The 27327-nt window shown below is 39.8% G+C and overlaps 1 protein-coding gene across 2 annotated transcripts in view; it reads left to right on the forward strand.

Annotated features, from left to right (window-relative positions):
• Positions 1 to 557: 557 nt before the first annotated feature.
• C2CD4C (C2 calcium dependent domain containing 4C) overlaps positions 558 to 27327 on the forward strand; it is a 64225-nt gene continuing 37455 nt past the window's right edge. Inside the window, exon 1 of one of the 2 annotated variants that reach the window (XM_089667017.1) lies at positions 558 to 688. The gene's annotated coding sequence lies outside the window, so the exon portion shown is untranslated. Of the gene's footprint in view, positions 689 to 1184; positions 1450 to 27327 lie in introns of those variants that run through there. The other variant, XM_089667010.1, reaches the window with a different exon arrangement.

The following is a 27327-nucleotide window of genomic DNA, read 5'->3' on the forward strand; positions in this document are numbered from 1 at the left end:
TAACTCCATTTTTTTTGTCTGTGTAGTTACTGATTTAAAAGGGGGGTAGGTATTGGTTGAGGGGGACTGGATCAAGCCATCTTTAGTCCCCTGGTTATGCATCTTCTCATTGAAATGAAAGTGAAATGCAGGAACAATGCATGCAAAATGCACCCACGTTGCGTTTATGGTGCATTTTTTGAGTCACATGCCGTGTACAAAAAAAAAAACCACTGCAATCGCAGTAAAAACGTGGCAAAAACACATTATGCATTTTTGTTACGGATCAGTTTGAAAGTAGCCGTATTGAACAGATATTAGGCACCTTCAATGGTATATTTAACAAACCAAAAGGGATAACATAAGGGAAGTTCATTGTTAAAGTTTAAATACACTTGAAAAGAAAGTAGTATGTGACGTCATCAGCATGTGCCAGGTGGCACTGAGTCGTTCTGAACAACAGCATACTGTATTTCTGGGGGAAAAGAGGATCCTTGTAATTTTTGAAGTTGGCCACTAGATGGCGCGCACCCCATATACTTGCTGACTCCTGGCTTACTGCACGTGTCAGACTGAACTGCAAAGCTAAGATCCCCCAGGGGAAAGGTTGGTGCAGCAGCATCATCATCATGCCCGGCTCTTCAGACGGAGGAGAGAAGCAGAGCTACCAGGAAGGACTGTACAGGGGAAAGAAAGTTGCCTCCTACAGGTGAGGACAGCACAAGGTAGGAGGGGGAAGGTATGTTGATGGCTGTCCTGCATATGGATTGGTGGGGTGACAAGTGCCATATGCAGGGACAGGGAAGGAGATCTCTCCAAGTCCCCAGGGTAGTAGGATTCAGAGATGCACTTACTGTCACTTTTAAGACTGATTTGACCTTTAGAACTGTTTTTTTCATGGTATTTTTAGCAATACATGGAGTGCCTTAGTGGTACTAAATACATGAACTGATTAGTCGGAGGTAGAGATAATTATACATGTATACAGAAGATGTATGTATGCTCAGATTTGTCAATTATGCATGCTTTCGTTGGCAGAACGACGTTGGACGAGTCAGAAAGCTCAGGAGACTTGTTGCTTGCTAGGACTGCTAGGAACTAGGTGAGTGTGCATCTAGTGCCTCCCAGAGTTGGGAGGTGTGTATTAGGAGCAGCACATGTGGTTGGCTGGCCTGTAGATATATATTACAGTACAGTCCCGGCTACTTCATAGGCAGTCGGTGGGAGCCAGTGAAGACCACCTACATCGGCCACTGCAATCAAAGCAGATGCAGCTTCTGTTTGCGATCTGAACCACAGAAAGGGCTCCTGACTATATTCTACTTCTAGGACTGCTGTGAATTCTAAGGCTAATCTGAGGAGACCATCTCCATTTCATCCCTGAGACCATAGACCTTTCCTGAGACCAGGACCTTCAGCTCTTCTGATCATAGCCCACAACCAACCACCTGTCTAGACTTGAAGCTACAGGTAGGTAAAGACTCCTGTAATCCAAGCACCAAAGACATCCACTACACAGAAGAGTGGAGACCTTACCTCAAAGCCCCTCAGTGCCTTTTTGCCTTAGATCCATCACAATATTCTTAGGGCATTCAAGGAAAAATCCTAAAGTGCTTCATTTTGGTACAGCCGATGAATACTCTTACATTTTCTAATGCCAAATTGTGTCTTTTTGGTGCTGCCTTATTGCTTTAAAATGTTTCTAAAGTTATTAGAAATGAGATCTAACACTAGTTAGAAATTGGTGCGTGTTTTGGGTTTGCAGATGTTAGAGTTAAGATGATCAGTGACATAACCAAGCCTTTGCAGCCAGAAAGAGAATGGCAGCAGACTTCCAGCCACCTCCTGTAATGCTCGTCCATTTGTCTATTGTTAGAGCAGACAGTAACTCGTTCTTTTCCTGGAGCAATTGGAGAGGTCAGTAACACTATTGTGTGCCTTATGTTAATGGTATTCTTCCTCGCCGCTGAAACTGCCACCTGTCTAATCACATCATTGACCCCGTGCTGTAGGAAGCCCAATTCTGCATTTTCATTGATTTAAACTTTTTCCTTGTGCTGTATTGAGTAGAATGAACAAGCCGTCATTAGCCTTCCTCAATTACAGTGTTGCTGTCAGAGGATATTGAGGTCCATAGACCTGTAAGGGGGCAGGAGGCGAGATGGAACGGACAGCTGACAGCAGTGCTGGAGAATAGAAGCTGTCCAGGAAAGAGGGATACAGCTGTTACTGGTCTAAAGTCAGAATCCTGATCTTGCAGTGAGATAAATCTCATAAATGTATGTTTTTTATAACAATAAAAAATATAGAAAAGAATAAAGAAAATGTGCTTAGATTGAGTTTCTGTAACATGTTTTTATTTTGGTACATGACATAAGTATAAATAAGAATCTTTTCACATAATTTATGATGTAACAGGACCTCCACTGTTCTCCTAGGCTTTGATCAAGAATGAAACAGCTTTTTTAAAATGTTCCTTGCTTTAAGCTGGCCATAGGCATGAGAGGGACATCAGATATAAAGGCTCACGAACTGATCTTTCTTTTAGAAAATCCTTCTATTGTATGCTTAGATCAAGTAGGCATTTCTGCTAATGTCACTGTGGGTTGAAGGGGTAGACACCTCCAGTGGCAGTTTATTACAGAGCAAGAAAAAGCAATTGGTGGAAAATATACAACATGACCGATTTGTTACTTGCCCTAAGATTGGTCAGCTGGGGATGTCTAAAGGGTACCCATAAACATAGATATCTCCTTAGCTGTACATTTTAACCTGCAGGTAAATAATTTGATGTCCTCAGATCCAGATCTGCAAGGGAATAACTTACATGTCAGGGACTGATTGGATTTTACAAGATTTGATGTTAAAGATTTTAGATAAATGGTGCATAATCTTTTTCTTTCTGTTCAAGCAAATAAGCCCACAGTTTCATTCGTCTTGTCTGTAATACTAGTATACAGAGCAGTTGCATTCGCTTTCTGGATTTGAAGGTGGAAAAGAAAATAAAATAAATGATATCTCTGATATCTAACATAGATAATACTTAATCATATACCCATGGTATCGATACTTGAGAAAGCTAGAATTATTCAATAAGGTGTAAAAGCAGATCTGACATTTGGCTTTATTGCCAAGTTACAGAAGCAGCATTAGTTATTTTAGTAGAGCATACCTATGTACACACTATTCAATTTTTGCTGGACATAGCAACAAAAGCTAAAACCTAAAGAAACAGTATTGCGACAAAACTGGTATCATACAAACGGTATGAGACATTTCTGAATCCTTTAGCAGAAATGAAGAGTATGTCTGTCTCTCTCCCTCTTGTGTGTATATATACATATATATCTACTGTGTGTGTATATGTGTATATATATGTGTATGTATGTATGCATGTATGTGTGTGTGTGTATGTATATATATGTATATATATATATATATATATATATATATATATATATATATATATATATATATAGTACTAAATTTAAATTTTAAATTTTGAGCAGTAAATGAAGCTCATTGTGCTACAACCACTCTGGCTTATAAATCAATATGTACATACGTATGTATGTATTTTCTATGACTCAGATGGGAATGTTCCCCTTATTTCGTGTGTGTGTACATATGGGTGTTTAGTTAAAGGAGCATGCAGTCATTACATGCAGAGCCATTGTTTCCGTGTATGTATTGTAAAAATTCTGTTTACATTGCACACAGCACAGCTTACAAAATGTTCACACATCACTGTTGACACAAAATTACAGGTAGCTGCAATGCATGGGCTTATAGTTGTAGACAAAAGCAAATAGTTCTGTAAAGCGAACATTTTATAGTTGAGCTTATATGTTGCGAAGAGACCTGGGTGCACATTTAATATATACATTGCTCAGCTATTAAAATTATAAGTAAAAACAAAAATAGAAAAAGCAAGGTAGGCACAGGTAGACCTCTATATGAAACAATAAAGAACACCATGGGGGTTATTTAATAAAACTGAAGAGTGCAAAATCTGGTACAACTCTGCATAGAAACCAATCAGCTTCCAGGTTTTATTGCCAAAGCTTAATTGAACAAGTTGAAGTTAGAAGCTGATTGGCTACCATGAGCAGCTGCACCAGATTTTGACAGCATCAGTTTTAGTAAATCTTCTCTTATATGACAGTGGAAATCTTAAACTAATTACATTTACAAAATGGGCAGAAAAAAAAATTGCCCCCATTTTTGCACTTGACATATTTGATTTAGATGTGTTGACAAGGCCAATGCCAGTTACCCACTGGCCTAGATAAAACATCTGATCTCTGACCATCATCATTAGGATTTGACTTGTTGCTGTAAAGCAAGGTTTGAAAGAGCATTGCATCTGTAAGAAATTCCACATACTGGGAAATATCCCGTATTTTGTTTCTTGCAAAGAGTTTCAGTGATTCACATGAGTAATTCACTTTTCTACATTTGGGTACTGTCTAATTAAATGACTTCTGGTTCTCCAGGCATCACATATTTCTCTTTGACATTCTAAACAGATGACACTAGTTTAATAACATCCTTACCTGCTGCATTATTTAACAGTGATCTGATGAAAACCCAATGTCATAGATCCAATGATTTTACCTGCATTTAAAACCGGTACCTTCATTTTAAGCTTTTCAGTTCTTGGGATATTGTAGCTTTCATATAGTATAATACATATTTACAAATATATAAGGGTAGTGAGCAGACCTGCAGCAATCTATTGTAGATATGCTCCATATGAATAGGAGATTTTAAAAGCAGAAGATTGCAAGCTCTGTACCTTTTTTATACAAGTCTGTATGTGGCATTTTGTGACTGTTTGCCAAGACCTTCAGGTCATTACAGGAACCATAGATACACAAGATCAGTGCTACCGTGAAATGAGTGATTCATGTACTACAAGATAAGCTGTCACTGCATGGCAGTTTAATAAGCACACTTAACCAGTTTTTGGTTAGTTGGCTCGCATGATATTACCGGGGATGGCAGTTTCTTGTGTGCTATAATAAAGGGAATAAAGTGCATATGATACACACTAAACAGGGTAATATGAAAAGCAAAAAAGGTCGGGAACATCTGCAGAACAAGTAATATGTAGGTGTCATGTCTTTGCAGCCTCTGTAGGTGGACTGCGTTGTCCAAAGGCTTATAACCAAGGAAGTATGTTATCTCCGACAGGAAACTAAGGATGGGGCAACATTCATATATGTAGAAAGCTATATTTCTTCAGTGGTATTCAGGTTATTTAACAATAGCAACTCAGCCAGTCGAATAAGGCCAGTGATACTGTTTTCTGTGAGGCCACATATCTTATTCTTCTAGTATTGTTTGCCATTAAATTTAATTGGTTCTAAGTGTCATTGCGCTGTTTCTGTAACATTAGTGGCAACTAAAGGACCATGAATAAAACAAAGCCATTATTCACATCTGCCTAGGATAGCAACAGCAGTTATTATGGCCATGGCTATGCTATCGTCTGCTGGCTTTTGGTGATTAGCACAGAAATATACGTCTTTGCTTTGTGACATAGCTTTTGATGCTGATGTCTACTGTCCAAGTGCTGGTAAATGTTGATTGTTCTTGTATGTGATGAAGGAAAAAATACCAAATTGAAGAAAATCTTCTTTTTCCGTATTTGTTTAAATGTAGTGTATCCTGTTCATATTTACAGATTACATTAAATACGGTAGGTTGTGCTGTGTTTGCAAGTTGGCTTCATGGCCACCTACCTTACATTTTGTATGAATGGTTGGGACTTTTTCTAATAAGGAGGTAGAAAAATGCATTTCTATACAGTTAGACTAAGGCCACATGGGAGTTATTCTTTCCTGCATTCTGCTCCCAAGTAATGTTACTTGACTGATAGGATCAGTCGTAGCCGCTCGCTTCTCAAACTGAAATGATGCAGCAGTCATTAGTCTAGAGAGAAATTGCACTATGTGATTTTCAGTTAATAAAAGCTTGCACGTTACATGGACCCTAAACATAGAAGCTAATCAACCTTTTATTAGTTCTATTACATTACAGGGGAACTGCAGCCAAAACTGTTTCTCTTTTCTTATTTCATTTAGAATGGGGAAAGATTAGATACTCCATTTGATTTTTATTGTTGTCAGTGTGCTGTCATGCTGGCATCCAGGGAATTGCTGTGAGCTGTACTTCACATTTTCCCCTCTCTGGTGTTCATTTTCCATATATTCCTTTAGAAAATCCACCAGGGGCTTGTGATAGCAAGTTCAGCAGACAGTGATGTCATGTGGTCACTGCAATAAGAATAGGATACATACAGCAACAAAAACATAACAAAATATCTAACTCATCCTTATGTATCCACAACTCCTGAAAAAGGCTTTGGCTTTGATTCTACTTTTAATTATCTGCTTCTGCAAATGCACCAAAAAATGATTCTAACCCCCCCCCCCTCCCCCGACTCTGAAAGCAATCAATTTTTTTATTGGAGATACCATGGAAGACATTATTTACATTGATGGTCAATGTAAATGCCTAGTAACGTTGGCAGTCAATGAAAATGACTCCTTTAAATTGGTGTTCAATATATTTGCCTCCATTACACGGTCAGTCAGTGTAGATGGCTCTTATATATTGGCAGTCACTGTACATTGGTGGTCATTTTAGATGCCCCTTGTACATCAGTAATCGCTGTAAATGCCCGGTGTAAATTGACAGTTAATGTCCCCTCTACATTAGCAGGAAGTGTGAAGACCCTCTGTGCTCTGGTGTTCAGTGAAAATTTGCCCTGTGCACTGGAGGTCAGGGTATATATATCCCCCTCTGTGCACTGGTGGTCAGTGCAAATGCCCTCCCTCACTTCCTGTGCAGTGGTTGTCAGTGCAAATGCCCTCCCTGCTGTACATGGACGGTCAGTCCAACTTCCCCCTGTTCATTGATAGTCAATGCAAATGGCCCCTGTACATTGATGGCCACTGCAAATGCTCTCTGTACACTTGTGGTTGGTGGAGAAGAAGACACACCCACTTTGGTTTTCAGTGGAAGACAAGGCCCCCCTTACATTGGTGATCAATCTGGTGGTTAGTATAGAATGTCTCCTTCACTCTGGTTGTCAGCGGATAAGCAGGCCCCTTCACTTTGGTGGTCAGCAGAGAAGGCCACCCTCACACTGATGGTCAGATGGAGAAGAAAGCTTCCCTCACACTGCTGGTCAACAGAAAAGGCTCCTTAACACTGGTGGTGAGCAGAGAAGAAATTCCCCCTCACACTAATTTTCAGTGGAGCAGAGCCTCCTCTACACTGATGGTCTGTGGAGAAGGTAGGTTTTTTTTTTTCTCATTGATGTTCAACAGAGAAGAAGTGCCCTTTAACACTAGTGTTCATTGGGGAGGAAGGGCACCCTTACACTGGAGGTCAGCAGAGAAAAAGGACCCACTTACATAGAAAGCGGAGAAAAAGGGCCCCTTTACACTGGTGGCCAGCAGAGGAGACCCCCTTAACAAAGCTGAAGCCCCCTCACACTAGTATTCCATGCTGAAGTACCCCCTTACATTGGTGGTCTGTGGAGAAGGGCCCCTTACATTTGTGTTCAGCAGAGAAGATGGACCCCTTAACAATGGTGTTCTGTGGAGAAGAACCCTTTACACCGGTGACCAACACAGAAGAACTTACAATGGATGTCAGCAAAGACAGACCCTCTTATACTGGTGGTCAGCAGAGAATAAGGGCCCCCTTACACTTTTGTTTGTTGGAGTAGAAAGAACCCCTCTACAGTGGTATTCAGCAAAGAAAAGGGGCCTTCTTAAGCTGGCCATACATGTTACAGTCTCATTAAACAATCTCCTTAGTTTTGCCAAAATTATGTAATATCAAGGACTTATTTATATCCATTCATCCAGGCCCCTACACTATAGTTGTTGACAGATTTCAAAAATATTGTACAGTCAGATTGTCTTGCATGGTCTTTGTTTTTTTTTAGCAGTTATATGGTCTTTGGTGTTATAGCAGTTACATACTGTATGTACCTTTTTGGTGAAGCAGGCACTGAAGCTTGTTTATGGTAGAACCACAGGGAAAAGGTGATACTGGTAGTGAATCTGACTCTAGCTCTGCTAGATAATGTCAAGGTAGGAACTTTGCAGGCACTGTTGGGTTGGGAATCGGTGTGATCACAAAGTAACTCTAGAGTCCAGATGGAGTACTTTCATTCAGTAAGAATGGTGAGGCAGGCAAGAAGAACTGTACGGGACTTTACCACCCATCCCCTCACCACCATATCACCTCTGTGGGCTGGTATGGTGGTAGACTCAAACCTGGTTAGATATTATCCTATTAATTAATGCTTTTCCAGTTAAGAGACGCATAGCTGATTTGGCTTAGAATCATCAAAAGAGAAAAGACAGCTATACATTAGTTCTTTGATATATTTGATGGGTGTATTTTAAATGGAATGGGAGGCCAAACTCTCATCTTGAATGTTATTCCTCTACTTTAGTTTTCCTTGTGTCTTATGGTAGCGGCTGCCCTTCATTAGGCTACGAAAAACATGCCTGAAAGTATAAATGAAGGAACTCTATATTAGGCTCCCCTTGCAGACGCATTGTCTTTTCTCTGTATAATTGCACTGTACACCTTAGATGCTTTACCTTTTAGTATTTCGCTTATCAAAAAAAAATGTGCAGTTTGTGTGCAAAGATTTAGTTTTGCCTCATAGTGAAGCTAAATAGTAGCTGACCACCTATTTGTCAGCTGTGCTGCAAGTGTGCACGCTTACTTAGCAATGAAATTTAACCTCAGAACTGTTTCAGAACTTGACTGATCTAAGGAGCACTTTTTAAACGTAGGTGTCACCCAGTCAATGGTGCACACTCATCAGCAGGGAGGTATTGGCCACTCTCGCCATGTACTCAACTCACTTAATTTCCTTTTATATGTATTTCCTACACACTGTTTTTGTTACACACTGCTTCTATGTACTTCTCATACACCAACATATGGACTGTATTCTCCATCTTACCATTACACACAGTAATGAAGTAACTGTAGTACCACCTGATTTTATATATGTGCAGACTACTGTGCATCTGTAATAATTAGTGATTCTGAGCCCTATAACTTCTATTTAACCAAGCATGCATAGATGTAATTAATAATTCAGGATGTCAATACAGCAAACTTGAATAGAATTTTCTTAATATTTTCAGATATATTCAGCCTTGACAAGTGTATTGTAAACAGTTCTCTGACTTCCCAACAACTACAACGATGCATTGAAAAAATCTAGATGCAAATCCAAAGTAGTATTTAAAGCATACTAAACCTAAAAACAAACATTTAATATATTGTAGATTTCCAGTCATTAGATGTTTCATTTATTTTTCAAGGTTTTTTTCCCTATATTTTCATGTGGAGATTGGCCAGTAACACAGCACACCTGTCCACATACCACCTGTGGCTATATTCACTCCTCCACTGTATGTATGGAGGAGCAACGTAGCCACGTTTGGACAGCAGCATTGTCAATCAGTGGAGAGGGCAGTGTTAGATGGAGCAGTAAATTTAGATGGACTTTACATAGGTGACTATTAATTAAAGACCAACTCTAGATAGCACTTATTAACCTCTTAATGCCGGTTTCTCCTGGCCCTTTAAGGGGTTTCTGATGCTGGGAGGTGGGGGGACGGCATTTATGATCATGTGACTGCCTTGATTAACTGTCACAGCGGTCACATGATTGGAAAGCTATATGCAATCGAGAGCTTTCTGTTAGGCGCTGGTATCTGGCCTCACAACACAAGTTTGTTTACATTTTGGTACGCAAATATGTGGCCTCACGGCGTCAAGGCCCACCCGCCGCAAGGCCGCATATTTGCATACTCTTGGGTCGAAGAAGTTAAGCAGTTACTGCAATTTTTTTTTATCCTAGGCGCTTCAGTCTTCACCTGGTCTTCCTTCCGGGTCTGCTGGCTTAGGCTGTTTGACTGGCCAAGCTGCGATGACACCACTACCGTGAATCATGGCTGCAGTACGGCTCTCTCAGTGGACAGCACGCCATCCATTGAGAGCGCAGTGCACATGCGTCGGTGACATCACCGGCTGCTACTATAGTAAATATTCCCTAAACGATGCATAGAAGATATTTACGTACCTACAGGTCAGCCATATTTTATGCTTGCCTGTAGGCACAAGTAAACACTTGGGGCTTTACTACCACTTTAACTATAGAAAGGATAGCTATCAAGGTGCAGCAGTACATACATGTGCCAGTTACTGGAAAGGAAGGTATGAATATGCCTAAACTGCAAATAATGGGGTTGATTTTCTAAAGGCAAAATAGACTGTGCGCTTTGCAAGTGCAGTTGCTCCAGAGCTTCAGAAATGAGGTAATCCTTCACATTACAAAAGAACACCCAATCACATGTGAGGAAAATTAAAAAGAAAAACATTTTTTGCTTGCACATGATTGGGTGATGGAAGTCAGCAGAACTACTAAGCTCTGGAGCACCTGCACTTCAAAAGTGCACAGTCTATTTGCCTTTAGTAAATCAGCCCCAATGTGTCTGCATCATTGGTCAAATCTATAAACTAATACCTGTTGGTGTAAATGCATTTGAGAAACCCGAAGGCATAGTCTTCCATTGGTCAATCAATTAGCCTGATGTCATTTTATTTGTAAATATTCTGTGCAGTGTTAAGCAATTTGTAATGGGCACACAGACATTACAAACAGAGCTATTCTGAACATTTACTGTATCTTGCCCCAGGCATATGCGAATGATGAAGCGTTGATCAGAATTCTCCTGAATCAGCTAGAAATATTCCTCAAAGCCTCAATCAAAACCCATACATGTGTTTAATGCAGTACTAAAGACTGTAAACCTCATAATTTACATGTAAGTGTAAGCGAAATATAACAGAGATGATCAAACACCTTTGAATTCACTGTGCTGATAATCTATCTTATCTGCCCCTTTGATCCATTCACAGCAGGGAAAATCTACCTAGATTGTGCTTTTTTCATTTCATAGGGCTTTCATAGGATTAAAAGAGACCTTCTGTGGATATTTAGATAAAATACTCTATAATACTTTTCTATTCCTACCTGGATAAACATCCAAAACCCTGTCCAGATGAAAATAATATATACGTAGGAAATGTATTTTTTTTTCCTTTTTTTTGCGGTAGAGGGGATCAGATAACAAAATTGGGAGAATCATCTTACAGAAAAAGGCAGACCTGAAAGTAGTATTAAACCCAAAACCAAAAATGTAATATATTGCAGCTTATCAATCATTAAATCATCAGATGTAAAGGTTGTATTCCTTTTTTTTTTTGTAGGATTTCACTCTGTTTTCACCTGGTGATGCTGCTAGTTCCTGATGTGTGTCTGTTGTACCATGTACTTGTGTTACAAAAGTATCATGTTATTTTTGCATTTCTTCCTTTGTGTGAAATACTGTACCAGGTTTTCCAGTCCCCTACTATCCTTTTTCAAGCTGACCACGCTAGGCATGAAAACACATCCAATCCAGCATAGTTAGGTTTCTGGCTGTGCTGGGAGAACAGCCTGCCTGTCCTCCAATAGCCAAGACTTGTGCTGACACCCTCTTGCGCAGCCATTGACTGGGTAGATCATGTAATGCTATTTCTTCACCTCCAAAGGGCCTTATGTAAATGAGAACAGAGATTATGTGATGACTAAAAAAAAAAAGAAAAAGCATATGCATACATATAAAAAATGACGGTTCAATACTGGAAAATGCTTAAAGTGATACTAAAGTCTCCTTTTACTGGTTAATAAATAACATTTCTATCCATACCTGCTCTGTGCAGCCCAGATCCTCCTCTTCTTGGGTCCTGTTGGGTGTCCCCATAGCAAATAGCTTGCTATGGGGGCACCTGAGCAGGCGTGCTCCCAAGTCGCGGCCCTGCGTGTCCATTCACACACACAGCCCCTTCCTCTTCTGATTGGCTTACTAGCTATGATTGACAGTGTGAGAGCCAATGGCTCCTGCTGCTGCCTCAGCCATTCAGGAGTGAGTCCCCGGGGAACTGAGGCTCTCGTGGACATCACTGGATTGGGATGGGGCTCAGGTAAGTGTTGGGGTGGGGAATGGGAGGGCTGCTACACCCCTAAGGTTTTTTACTTTCATGCATAGAATGCATGAAGGTAAAAAACCTTGATATTTTAGAACCACTTTAATATCTTGAAATCTAATATATATATACAGTCAGGTCCATAAATATTGGGACATCGACACAATTCTAACATTTTTGGCTCTGTACACCACCACAATGGATTTGAAATGAAATGAACAAGATGTGCTTTAACTGCAGACTGTCACCTTTAATATGAGGGTATTTACATCCAAATCCGGTGAATGGTCTAGGAATTACAACAGTTTGCATATGTGCCTCCCACTTGTTAAGGGACCAAAAGTAATGGGACAGAATAATAATCATAAATCAAACTTTCACTTTTTAATACTTGGTTGCAAATCCTTTCCAGTCAATTACAGCCTGAAGTCTGGAACGCATAGACATCACCAGACGCTGGGTTTCATCCCTGGTGATGCTCTGCCAGGCCTCTACTGCAACTGTCTTCAGTTCCTGCTTGTTCTTGGGGCATTTTCCCTTCAGTTTTGTCTTCAGCAAGTGAAATGCATGCTCAATCGGATTCAGGTCAGGTGATTGACTTGGCCATTGCATAACATTCCACTTCTTTCCCTTAAAAAACTCTTTGGTTGCTTTTGCAGTATGCTTTGGGTCATTGTCCATCTGCACTGTGAAGTGGCGTCCAATGAGTTGTGAAGCATTTGGCTGAATATGAGCAGATAATATTGCCCAAAACACTTCAGAATTTATCCTGCTGCTTTTGTCAGCAGTCACATCATCAATAAATACAAGAGAACCAGTTCCATTGGCAGCCATACATGCCCACGCCATAACACTACCACCGCCAAAAAAAAGAGGAAACTTTAGTAGCACTTTACAAAACTGACAGAGGTTCTAATTCTTCTCCACTGTATCCATCCCACTAGATATCATGTCATGAGATAAAATACAGACAATTTCAATGAAGTACTACATGCCTTATTTTAGTAGAGTTTTTTTGTGAATGCCAATAATATTTCATCTCAGATTTTAAAGAGGAGAATACCACTTCATGAATGGAGCCCAGCTAGCCTTGGAGAAGGCATCTACAGTAATGTGAAGTTTCCTGGCTCTATGTTTTCAACACAAGAAACCATTATGTTAGGGCGCTTTCACACTGATGCAGTGTACCCACAGGTATTGTGCGCGTTACCTGCGCTTTGCCATAGACTTCTTTTCCATCGGACAGAGTTGATGCATTTTCTGAAAATGCACCAAAAGTCCTAGAGTGCCCCAACTCTAGAATTTTTCTCCTTCATCTGGCATATCCACTTGAGCGGTGAGTGATCTGTATCCATGCAGAATTTCCTTCCCAAGAGGTAGTACCTTAATCGCTGCAATACTGGACACTTTTACCCTTCCTGCCCAGGCTAATTTTCAGCTTTCAGCGCTGTCACACTTTGTAGGACAATTGCTTGGTCAATATCAAATTTTGAATATTTTTTTTTTTACACACAAATAGAGCTTTCTTTCAGTGGTGTTTTAATCACCAGTTTTTTTAATCTTTTGCTAAATAAACGAAAAAAGACCAATAATTTAAAAAAAAACAACAAATTTTTCTTTGTTTCTGTTATAACATTTTGCAAATAATCATTCTTCATAAATTTAGGCCAAAATGTATACTACTACATTTCTTAGGTGAAAATAACCCAAATCAGTGTATAATATTTAGTCTGTAGGAAAGATAGAGTCCACAAACTATGGTATATATCTGAAAATTGATCAATCCTGACAGTCTCCTATTTCTTGAGGCATGAAAATGCTTGAACAGTTCAAATATCCCCCAAATTACTCCTTTTTGGAAAGTAGACAGTCCAAGGTATATTAGGTTTTTTTCACAATTAACATATATTGATGTGGCGGTGGTCAGGGACACTGACTGGTGACAGTGTGTACAAAATATATATATTTTATATATATATTTTTTATCATTTTTTTTCTCTCTTACCATTTTTTAAATATACAGTGACCAGAGCAATACAGTGTTACCATGGTAACACTGTTCTAAAGTGGGGTGGTGTTCAGATTTTTTTTTTTTTTTTTTACACAGTATGATTGCTTCTAACTGAATTTTACAGTTATAAGCAACTATTGTTTCTAGATTAAAGCTATCCATTCAGTGTTTACTATTGGGATTAGCTGTGATTGGCCACAGCCAATCACATGATGCAGACAGGCTGTGATTGGCCCTGTCTGTACCATATCACTGTGACCAATCACAGAGCTAATCACAATAGTACACAACGAAAAGCCTTTTATTGTGTACAATTGTCATGTGATCTGCTGTGCTTAGCAACAGCAGTCACATGGTACCAGCAGAGGGCAAGTACAGTGATCTGTCAGCAGCTGGTAGATTGTGCCGGAGCACAGCCCAATCCTGGGAGGGCATCATATGATGTTCTTACAGGATAATTGGGCTCCCACCCGGTCATCATATTACAACATGCCAGGCGGGAAGGGATTAAGGATTCCAAGGCCCATTTGTTCACCAGGCGCTCCTGCTCCACTATGCTGTTTTTTTTTTGTTTTTTTTTTACCTGAGACCATTAGCTTTGACTATCACCATGGATACATACAACCCCAATGTTATGGCATCCAGTAGTCCCAAGCCAGGTTGGTTATCGGTACACACTAATACAAGGAGAAGTTTGGTCAGGCTGCAATCCATAGGTTTCTTATCTCTCCACCCCCCTCCTATCACCTCCCAGTTTGGAGAGGAGGCATCAAAGTGACCTGGCTCAGCACAGTGCCTATACTTCATGCAGGGTTCCACAGTGGTACATCACTAGGAACCTATTTCTGGTCTCAGACTATGTCTTGGGTTTCACAGGCAATGATGGCTTTTGGAGTGTTGCAAAGGTGTATGAAGTGTCCTTGGTGCTTGGTGGCCTCCTGCTATGAGCCATAGCCTGGAAAAGGTCCTTTTCCACATCCTTCATTATAGGGGAAATAGAAACAGTTCCCAACAAACAGGTCCTTGCTCTTTTGAAGGTAAATGTAATTTTTTAATTCTGACATGGGACTTGCTCAGATGGTAGCTCTGGCGCAGATAGACATTGTACAGTACAGTATCTTTATGGGATTACTGGTCCCATGTTTATTTTTATGTACTTAGTCAACAGAAAACAGCTTGACTTGGGTACAACCAGCATGTCGGTAGATAGAAAATCACATAGTCTATGAACTGCCTTAGCAAAGAAACACCCTGCTTACTTCAGCAGATACTGTAGATCAGAGTCCATACAATAGGTTTTTAATCAGTCTAATCAACTCAGAGTGATAGGTGAATTCTCCAAAGTGTTTTCACCCAGCAAACAGTCTGTCAGTTCACCATCCAGTGAAATATATAAAAGTCCTTAGCACAACCTCCTCCCAGTCATCCAAGTATCTTCGCAGCCTTAACTACTGGCCAAAAAGAGGAATTTTACAAATGGAGACGGACTTAGGGCTCATGCACATTGGGCTTAAACTCAGTTTTTACAGGCATTTAGTGTGGTTTTTTTCTGCCTGTCAAAGCATCTCTATGTTAACCTATGTGTTCATGCTCACATTGGCATTTACTGGTGTGTTAGAAGAGGAGCGTTTACAGGCAAAAAAACATTACCAGTGCATTCGGGAGGGGGGGGGGGGGCTTTTAGGCAGAAAATAAAACCCACATATAAATGCTAGACGCTTTTCAGTGTGTTTGCACGTTAATGCATTCCAATGGCCAGAATCAGGGGCGGACTGACCATTTGGAAATTTGGCCACTGATGCTTTTGATCCATCTATGGCCTATATTAGGCTTCCCTGGATCCCATGACAGCCCTTTTCTGCATTCTGGGTGACAAATACTAGCAACTATTTATATTTAGCTTTTTAATTGTCAGGGATCTATTTAACAGTTTACAACATTTAAATATGTTAAGTACTGCTGCTATGTTTGTGACAGGAGTCACTTTGGGTGGGGGGCCTATGTAACCCAGCTCACTTAGGAGAGATGGGGAGACCCCTGTCTCAGCTCCCCATATCCCTCTTATGTGTAAATCACCTTGTGCCTGTTAAGGGTACAGAGTAATCTGTCCTAATATTGTGTGGGCTTTGTCTCAGACTGTGTAGACATGTTTAGGAGATAGGTGGGGTGGGTTTTTTTTTTATTTGTTTAATGTTATGTGGCTGCATCCCATTGTTCTATTGTCTGTCTGGCTTGGGAGCAAACTATTATGGGATGTATGTGTTTGTGTATTAGCTTAGTGGGGGGTGTGACGATCGCGCGTCAGACCCCTGACCTTCTCCCCAAACTCGTGACCGAAGGACTAGCCAATCTGAAACTGCGATGTCACGTGCGTAACAATGCCATGCCCAGCTGCACCCTGCACAACGATTTTCCAGCTAATGGACCACAAATCGATGTACCAGCAGCCTGAATGCGATGGTTACTGAGTCAGGTTAATTACGCAATTACCCTTCACACTGCCATCACCTTCTTTTTGTACAGAGAAAGAGGAAACTCGGCAATATCAGCAATAACAATATGATGGTTGAGATAATCGTCCGTATAGCACTGTCACCGCAGACAGGTTATACAGAGGGTTAAACACACACGGTAGCGCTCTTTTAGAGCAGGAATTTGTAAGTTGCAATAAGGAGCTTTTAGAAACAGTTCAACATTTTCAGAAAGAAAGATTTATTACTAAAAGGTCAAAAGGGTGCAATAAAAATATTTACAGAAAAAAAAGATGTAACCAATAGATATGTAAATATACAGAGAACAACAGCACAGCAAAGAGGTAACAGGAGGTTAAAGGGTTAAAGTACTTGCCAATCAGCCTTGGGTTAAGCAGATCAAGTTTCAGAGCAAAAGGGCTCCCAAGTTGGTTCTGATGTTAAACGGGAGAATTCTTCAACTTCCACTCTTAGGCCTGAGAGCCTATTATGAGTCCCCCCAGTAGGGGGTGTCTCTGAAGCCAAGGACCAATGCCTCATTTGGGGAGGGATTGTCTGGGCGGAGACCCAAACTAGAACCAAAATCTCTCGTAGTTCATATTTTGGCTCATAACTTTTCCTAGGCACAAGTACCATTCCAGCCGCGGGTAGAATAATATGCAGACGCCTCTGAGAAACGGTTACATATGAAATATGAAATACATACTTGAAGGGTTCAAGAGATGTAATTTTCTGCTTTCCTAGGTATTCCAGCCAGGGAGTGTGACCTATCAAACAATTTGTCTGATCGTGGGCAATCTGAAGATAGGCCTGGTTTTTATGTAAGTCTCTCATATTCCAAGATATGAGACATAGGGGAAAAATGGATTTTAAAAGTGTTATCTAGTTCCTTACTCCTCTGGAATGTCTTTGAACTCAGGGGAAGGCTTGGGTTATCTTTTTACGAGGTGCCAGATTGCTCAGCTTCCCAGCCAGCCGGCACCCAACTCCGAGATGGTTTATAGCTCGGAGCTCCCTGCTGTGCCCTGGCCGGCCTGTGACACTTCCAACACACACACACCAACCAAATGTCACTGTGACTCTCAGAGAGGGAGGGGGAGAATAATGGGAGATATGTTTGTACAAGATGGATGATCCTTTGCCAAGATGGAGGTTGGAGCCAAAATGGTTGAACCACGTCCATCTCTGTGGGAATGATTTCTACAGGGGGTGTCTCCAGCAGTCCTCCCTCCTGATGGGACGTTTGAATTCCTGTGTGTCTCTTGTTACTAAATGTAGATTGCCCCACCCTGTGTCATTATGCAGGGAGGGGGGATTGCCCCTGAGTGTATATATCCTGTTTCTGTGTTCAAATAAAGTAGTCTATCTCTGGTTTTCTTCAAGACTGGTGTCGTCTAGCCTTGTATGGTCGGCTGTGGTGTCTGTTGTCGGTGTTCAGAAGGGGAAGTGGTATTCTAAAGGAAGTACTCAAGCGCAGTCTAGATCGGTTCCGTTACAATGTATATTTAGATTTGTATTACGTGTGCTGGTGACTCACTTTTAAAATGTTTTGATTTGATGTACTTAAAGTGGAACAGCACCCTGCGTTCACTATATCTGGTCTCCCACAGTACACAACATGGAAGTTTTGTTCTTTTACAATGATCAATAATATATCTATGACATGGTGTTCAAGCTATTTCTGAGACTCTATGTAAAGTTTTAAAATATTGCAAGTTCTCTCAGTTATCTAGGAATACAATTCAAGTAACACTGTACTTCTCAATGCAGTTTTCAAACAAGAAAAATATGCATTTCTGCCACTGGGGAAAGTCTCCAAGTTAGTTTGCTTGTGGCCTCTATCTTGTACCTCCTATAGTTGGGTGATTGTTGGGATACAGTAGTTTCTGTTCTCTCAGACCTTAATTGACAGGTAAGGGGTAAATCTGTCTGATAAAAAGTTTATCTTCATAACCTTTAAATGATTTCTATTAATGTTTTCCACCATTGCAGCATAATGTTTACCTAAAGTCTGCTCAGTAAATTGGTTTTTCATTTCCTCCCCTCAATAAAAATGTGAGACCAACATCTAGAGTTTGGATACATTTCCACAGCCCAATTTCTGCTGAGAGCAAAGATGGAATTTGCAAATATTGTGAGAAGAAATATTTTTTTCCAAAGAAAGGTAAAACACCTCCTTGCATGCCAGACGTGCCCTAAAGACATTAGAAATTACTTTATGGAATTAAATGATGAGGAACATATTGAAAATGCAGTAAATGAAAGTAGTTTTTCACTACAGAGTTCTTATTCGAGAAATACTCCTTCTGCTACTTTTGGATCATTGCAAAGTGTTTTTTCACCACCACATTTTCAAATAAGGCTGCTTTTACATTGCTCCATTGCAAAAACACAGTAACAACGTATATGTGTTTTTGCTATGTTTCCAGTGCCTTTCTCATCTGTGAAGGAAGGACATGTGACTCAAAAACCATGGGTGCGTTTTTTATGTTTTTCATTCATTTCAATTGGGAGGTGCATTTTCAAAAGTCCTGCATGCTGCATTTTTGGTGCATGTTTGATGCAGAAAAAAATGCACCTAAAATGTAATTGACTGATGTGAAGAGTTCCATAGGATTTAAAAGGTCTTGATTGTTTTTTCCTCCACTTTTTAGGTAAGGTAAAAATTGAAAAAAAACTGATCAGTGTGAAAGCAGCCTAAGAAAGTGTTGCAAACCACTGCCTCACAACAATACAAAATCCCTTCATTTATAGATAAAATGGTGCCTGAAAATCAGGAGATAATTGATCAAGCTCTTGCAAGAGCAATTTATGCTTCTGGATCAATGTAAATAACTGAAAATGAATATTGACAGGAAGGTTTTAAATGATTGCAACCGCCAGGCAGACATTCCTTGAGCAAGCCTCTTTTAGAGTCAGAATATTAATTTTAAAAAGTAAGTTTAGTTATAAAATAAGCTTTACTTTTATTTCAAGCATAATGCAGGAGTAGAAAGCACAGACAATTTCAATGGTAGATGGGGCTGGATATTAGCCACTTGTACTTTTTGAGAAAAATTCGGGGTTTCAACCTAATTTCTTTGCTTGATGACAATTCTCATAAATTGTTGATGTTGCAATGCCTGACCTAAAATGTTTACTGAGGTTTCGCTACTCCCATAGGAGCTTCTGGAATACTGACCAGGTCCTCCCCAGTTACTTTGCCTCACTGCCAGGCACATAGGCTCATTCACATGTTTCTCCAATAACCAGTCTAGAAGTGTTTTTTTTATTTTTGGAGAACGAGGACAAGGATGAGGGAAATGAGTGGGATACTGTGTGCATTGAGGACATTATCTAATCTTCAGGGCAAGTTATCAGAGTCTGTGCTTGAATCACACAGTGAACTTCAGCTTTAAGGCAGTAGTAGAAAGTAGTAGCAGCCTCTTTACAGTCCCAGAGCAATATCCCTTTAAAAAGTAGGCCAGGTAGGCAAAGCTCTTCAGAACACCAGCCAGTGTTCCCTTTGCTAGACCCGCAGTTGACTTCCTAGCACCAGAGGGGGTTAAACAGCACACAGTGTCTAAGATCTTTTATGGATGTCTGTACTCACAAGGCCCAAGAGCAACTGGATGCATTCCTCTGTGATACTAGACCAAATCTTCAATAGGCAGCATAGCATAACCTGGGTCTCAGCATTTGGGCCCTCATGTCATCAACCTGAGTCCATGTGGCAGTAGCATCAGTGCATAATTTGTTAGACATGCATTTCTTTTGAATTTTTTGTTGCTATTCTGTCTCTGTGTTACAATACACCTACCATTCGATTTTTAGACTGATCATATCTTTGTGAGTGGGCAAACATTCAAAATCAGCAGGGGATCAAATACTTATTTCCTTCACTGTATATAGGAGGGTGCTACACTAATTTACATGTAGTTGTAGTTTAAAAGTTTTAAACTGAGGCAATCGTAATGGCTTGAGAAAAGCAGGAGAAAAACATGAAACCTTTAGTTAACTGAATTAACAAAGGTGGTATTTGAAAGCTACCTAGGCCACTGCATACCAGTTCAGGAACCACTGCTAATGACTTTTTGTTTCAGTTAAATATAGTATGATTAGACTTGCAAGGCTTAACAGTTTGAAAGGCTATTTTTTTTTTACATTCATACCAGCAACCTTCCCAACTTAAAATTATTCCCACCAGAAGACCAAATTACCAAATTCCTGAAAGCCTGTGCTGTCATAGGGCCAACATTCTGTTTTGGTTTCTCAGACATTGACCACTGTTTTTTAGGTTGGGGAATGGTCGTGCCTTGTGCCATGGCTGTAAGGCTACTTGGACACTAGAACTGCCTTTAGGCGTTAACTCTACTGGCAGCAGAAAAAATGCTAATTGCAGCAAAAACATGTAAACGCGGCACTTGCCATTGAAATGAAGAAATGCCCAAGTGCTAAACGCTGCTAGCGCTTAGGCACGGTTACACACATTTTATATTTAAATAATATTGATAAATAGTGTGGCGCTAATAACACAATAAAATATCTAACATCAAAGTGTAAATAATGTAAAAAACAGGTGGTCAGATCCTTCAAGGATCTATTAGTGAAATATACAGTGATAATGTGAAAAAAAGGAATAAATCCTGTAGAATGGTGAAAACACAACCCAATATTCACAATCCCCCCCCCTATCCACAACTGAGGGACCAAACAATCTCTGATACAATGGTGCAAATAAGTAAAAAGTGAATCCCCTACCAGGGGGATACAAACCTATACAGTACATAAGTGATAAGTGCCACAAAAACACACTTAACCACATTCACATAAATAAGTGTAAAATTGTAATTCATAGGCATAAAATAAATACAAAACACGTGGTCCAACAACAAAATCATGCAAGTGATGTAGTGAATGCGTGGTCACAGCAATAGTGAAAATCCTCAAGTGGCCAAAATGCCCTCTCACCTCCTTACAGTGACCCCAAGGGTCAGCTCGCTTTTAGGATCACACCACGATCCTTACAGGTAATGATTTGTCACAGGACAATATCCAGACTGGATCCCATCAATAGTGGCACTTATTCCTCTCAGATCTCCTCCAGACACAGATAACAGCAATACTGCTCACTCCATAGTGTAATCATGTTTAATGAGACAAAAAATGATTGCAAAATAACAATTGCCCACTCACATGTTCTCCATATAATGTCAGCCTTTTCACCTCATGCTATGGGTTTCACCTCATGAGTGGGCAATTGTTAGATCCTTTAAGATCTCCTCCAGACCCAGGTAACAGCAATACCGATTACACTATGGAGTATCTTTTTGCTTTATTGATATGATCCTTTATGGGAGAGTGATCATGTTTAATGAGACAAAAAATTATTGCAAAATAACAATTGCCCACTCATGAGGTGAAACCCATAGCATGAGGTGAAAAGGCTGACATTAAACGGAGAACATGTGAGTGGGCAATTGTTATTTTGCAATCATTTTTTGTCTCATTAAACATGATTACACTATGGAGTGAGCGGTATTGCTGTTACCTGTGTCTGGAGGAGGTCTGAGAGGAGAGGAGTAAGTGCCACCATTGATGGGATCCAGTGCGGATATTGTCCTGTGACGAATCATTACCTGTAAGGATCGTGGTGTGATCCTAAAAGTGAGCTGACCCTTGGGGTCACTGTAAGGAGGTGAGGGGGCATTTTGGCCACTTGAGGATTTTCACTATTGCTGTGACCACGCATTCACTACATCACTTGCATGATTTCGTTGTTGGACCAGGTGTATATGTATATATATATCAATTCATCAATTTTGGATAATTTTTTGTATTTATTTTGAGCCTATGAATTACAATTTTACACTTGTATTTATGTGGATGTGGTTAAGTGTGTTGTTTTTGTGGCACTTATCACTTATGTATAGGTTTGTATCCCCCTGGTAGGGGATTCACTTTTTACTTATTTGCACCATTGTATCAGAGATTGTTTGGTCCCTCAATTGTGGATAGGGGGGGATTGTGGATATAGGGTTGTGTTTTCACCATTCTACAGGATTTATTCCTTTTTTTTCACATTATCACTGTATAATATTTCACTAATAGATCCTAGAAGGATCTGACCACCTGGTTTTTTTACATTATTTACACTTTGATGTTAGATATTTTATTGTGTTATTAGCGCCACACTATTTATCAATATTGTTTAGTTCATTTACACCTATTGGGTAAAGGTTTGGGTGTGAGCAGTTTAGGGTTAGGGATTATCCATTTAAGCACAGGAGTTTTTGCTATTATTGTTTCCGACACATTTTATATTTGTTTTTACTGCATTTGGTGTTTCTTGGCCAAAACTTTCCTCTCCTGATCGCAATTCTTCTGCATTCAGAAGAAGGATGTTTAACTGCCCCTAAACTTTGGTAAAAGCCTACGTGTGCATGGACACACAGGCTTTTGAGTTCAGTTCAGGGGCTTTGGCAAACAAAAAATACTGAAAGCTCCTAAACGTGATTAGTGTACATGAGGCCTAAGTGAGCTTGCTGCAAATATTATCTGGTACCTTATGCTGTGTAGCACACTGCAGTGATTTTAGTTTAGATAATGTTGGGGCAATGCAAGTCTACTTTAAGATTGTAATAGATAAAATCTATTTTTTTTAAAGTTGCTTGAATAGCAGGTTAATTTAAAAAGAAGCACTTTATATTGCAATTTTCCTTCTGTGTTCTCTTTTGAAAAATGTTTTATTATCATTGTTTAGACGCTGAACTGATGAATTACAGAACAAGAGAGTTGACATGGTGCATTGCTTAGAGATACAGAATTACACTCAGCATTCAGATCAAAAAGGTACAATGTCCACACACATAATAACAGATATTGAGGATTATAGCCACACTTTCAGATTACAGAAGTGGTATTGTACATTTTCATATGTACATATATACAGAACAAGAACAGATACTCAAAACTGTACCTGTTATGCAGAACAATAGAAGTGTTTCTGCATGGGACACTGTGTAAAATCTACATGAAATCAGAATACAATGATTTGCAAATCTCATAAACCCATATTATATTCACAATAGAAAATAGAAAACATATCAAATGTTTAAACTGAGAAAATGTACCATTTTAAGACGGAAATAAGGTCATTTTTGAAATTTGATGGTGGCAACACATCTCAAAAAAGTTTGGATAGGGTTACAGTTAGGTCCATATATATTTGGACACAGGCACAATTTTAGTTTTTTTCAGGTATTTACCAAAACATATTCAAGCTATAGTTATATAATGGATATGGGCTGAAAGTGCACACTCTCAGGTTTAATTTGAGGGTATGTACATCCAAATTGGAGGAAGGGTTTAGGAATTGCAACACTTAAGAGTATCCATCCCCCCTTTATCAAGGGACCAAAAGTAATTGGACAATTGAATCAAAAGCTGTTTTGTGGCAAGGTGTGGGCTACGCCTTCGTTATTTCTTCATCAATTAAGCAGGTAAAAGGTCTGGAGTCGATTCTAAGTGTGGTGTTTGCATTTGTAATCTATTGCTGTGAACCTACATCATGCGTTCAAAGGAGCTGTCCATGCAAGTGAAACAGGCCATTTTAAGGCTTAAAAAATGAAACAAATCATCAGAGAGATCGCAGCAACATTGGGAGTGGCCAAATCAACAGTTTGGTACATTCTGAGGAAAGAAAAATGCACTGGTGAGCTCAGCAACATAAAAAAGCATGGACGTCCACTGAAGACAACAGTGGTGGATGATCGCAGGATCCTCTCTATGGTAAAGAAAAACCCATTCACAACATCCAGACAAGTGAAGGACACTCTCCAGAAGGTGGACGTATCCTTGTCAAAGTCTACAATCAATAGAAGACTTCACTAGAGCAAATACAGAGGTTTTACCACAAGGTGCAAACCATTCATAAGCCTGAAGAATAAAAAAGCCAGATTACACTTTGCCAAAAAAATCGAAAAAAGCCAGACCAGTTATGGAAAAGCATTCTCTGGACAGATGAAATTAGGAAGAAAAAAGTGTGGAGAAGGCTTGGAACAGCTCATGATCCAAAGCGCACAAAGTCATCTGTAAAACATGGTGGAGGCAGTTTGATGGTATGGGCATGCATGGCTTCCAGTGGCACTTGGTCATTGCTGTTTATTGATGATGTGACAGAAGACAGAAGCAGCCAGATGAATTCTGCAGTGTTTAGAGATATACTGTCAGCCCAGATTCAGCCAAATTCAGCAAAGTTGATTGGACGGTGCTTCATAGTACAGATGGACAATGAGCCAAAACACACTGCAAAAGCAACCCAGGAGCTTTTGAAGGAAACGAAGTGGAATATTCTGCAATGGCCGAGTCAACCACCTGATCTCAACCCAGCTGAGCATGCATTTCACTTGCTGAAGGCAAAACTAAAGGCAGAAAGACCCACAAGCAAAGAACAACTGAAGACAGCTGCAGTTAGAGCCTGGCAAAGCATCAGAAAGGAGGAAACCCAGTCTTTGGTAATGTCCATGGGTTCCAGACAGTCATTGCCAGACAGTCGTTGCCAGTAAAGAATTCTCAACAAAATATTACAAATGAACGTTTTATTTATGATTATATTATTTGTCCAATTACTTTTGGTCCCTTGAAAAAGGGGGCATGACTACTCTTAAGAGCTGTAATTCCTAAACCCTTCCTCCAATTTGGATGTACATACCCTCAAATTAAACCTGCGAGTGTGCACTTTCAGGCCATATCCATTATATAACTATAGCTTGAATATGTTTTAGTAAATATCTGAAAAAATCTAAAATTGTGCCTGTGTCCAAATATTTATGGACCTAACTGTATGTTTACCACAGTGTAGCACCCCTTCTTCTTTCAGCAAGTCTCTATAAATGTCTAGGAACTAAGAAGACCAGTTGATTTTACATTTGATATGTTTTCTATTTTCTATTGTGAATAAAATATGGGTTTGTGAGATTTGCAAATCATTGCATTATGTTTTTATATAGATTTTATACAGCGCCCCAACTTTTTGGGAATTGGGGTTGTAAGTTATGCTACATGAACGGGAGGGGGGGAATATACTGTTTTTGGTAGAAATTATATTTCTACATGGCAAATAGTAGAGTAGTAGTAGAGTAATAGAAATCCAACAGACCCAACAGTCATGACATGCATGCTGCTTATTCTGTGTAATTGAATCACTAATTGAAAGGGGCATGTTCAATATAATAGCAGTGTGGAGTTCTATTAGTGAGGTCATTCATTCTTTGAAAAACAGGTGGCAATTATTGCCCTTATTTAAGGAAGGAAGGCAGCAAATGTTGTACATGCTGGTTACAGTGCATTTCTCTCTGAAATTCTGAGAAAAATGGGTCGTTCCAGACATTGTTCAGAAGAACAGCGTACATTGATTAAAAAGTTGATTGGAGAGGGGAAAACATATAAAGAAGTGCAGAAAATGATAGGCTGCTCAGCTAAAATGATTGCAAATGCTTTAAAATGGCAACCAAAACCTGAAAGACGTGGAAGAAAGTGAAAAAACTACCATTCGAATGGGTAGAAGAATAGCCAAAATGGCAAGAACTCAGCCAACACTCAGCTTCAGGAAGATCAAAGAAGGTCTAAAGTTACCTGTGAGTACTGTTACAATTAGAAGACGCCTATGTGAAGCCAAGCTATCTGCAAGAAGCCCCCGCAAAGTCCCACTGTTGAAAAAAAGACGTGCTGAAGAGGTTACAATTTGCCAAAGAGCACATTGACTGGCCTAAAGAGAAATGGCGCAACATTTTGTGGACTGATGAAAGTAAGATTGTTCTTTTTGGGTCTAGTGGCCGGAGACAGTTTGTCAGACGACCCCCAAACACTGAATTCAAGCCACAGTACACTGTGAAGACAGTGAAGCATGGTTGCGCAAGGATCATGATATGGGGATGTTTCTCATACTACGGTGTTGGGCCTATTTATCGCATACCAGGGATCATGGATCAGTTTGAATACATCAGAATACTAGAAGAGGTCATGCTGCCTTATGCTGAGGAGGAAATTTTTTTTAACAGTCTAATATTCACTTTTCTTCAATTTTTTTTTAGAGGAACAACACAAATTTGATATATTTTTCTTCATGTTTTGATTTGGAATAGAATGTGTAGTGTTCCCAATACATTTGTGTGTATGGAAATAAAAGCTATTAGAAGGATTTTGAGCTTTATTCACTTTTTTCAACACCCTTATTTTTAACACAACTGTATGTGTGTTGCTGTAGTAAAGGGGTAATGCTAGTGTTGTTACTGCTGACGTGGTCTATAAATCTAGTGTCTCTAATACTGATGTCAAAATCTTAACTGCTTCCTGACCGCCCTATAGCAGAAATACTGCTACAGGGCAGCACGGGTGCGCAAAATCGTGTGTGTGTGTGTGTATATGTGTATGTATGTATGTGTATATATATATATATATATATATATATATATATATATAAAATGTGATTTTGCATTTCCAGGTAGGAAACGCTCATGCCCTACCCTCACCACCATTCGCGGCCTCGGCTGTCAATCACCGGGTCCCGGCGCCCATTGATTTCTGAGGATCTCCGACGGGGAGGAGAACTGTTTTGTTTATCAACAGTTCTCCCTGTCAGCTCGGTCACACTGCTTTGGATGGCTATGCATAGCACAGCCATCCAAAGCAGTTTGCTTACAGTGAAGCACACGGTCACAGCCCCCTAGTAAAACACTCCCAGCACACAGTTAACCCTTTGATCGCTCCCATGTTAACCTCTTCCTGCCCAGTGCCATTAGT

This window comes from Staurois parvus, unplaced genomic scaffold, assembly GCF_062004578.1.
Source record: "Staurois parvus isolate SC_StPar_1 unplaced genomic scaffold, SC_StPar_1.0 ptg000053l, whole genome shotgun sequence".
NCBI lineage: Eukaryota > Metazoa > Chordata > Amphibia > Anura > Ranidae > Staurois > Staurois parvus.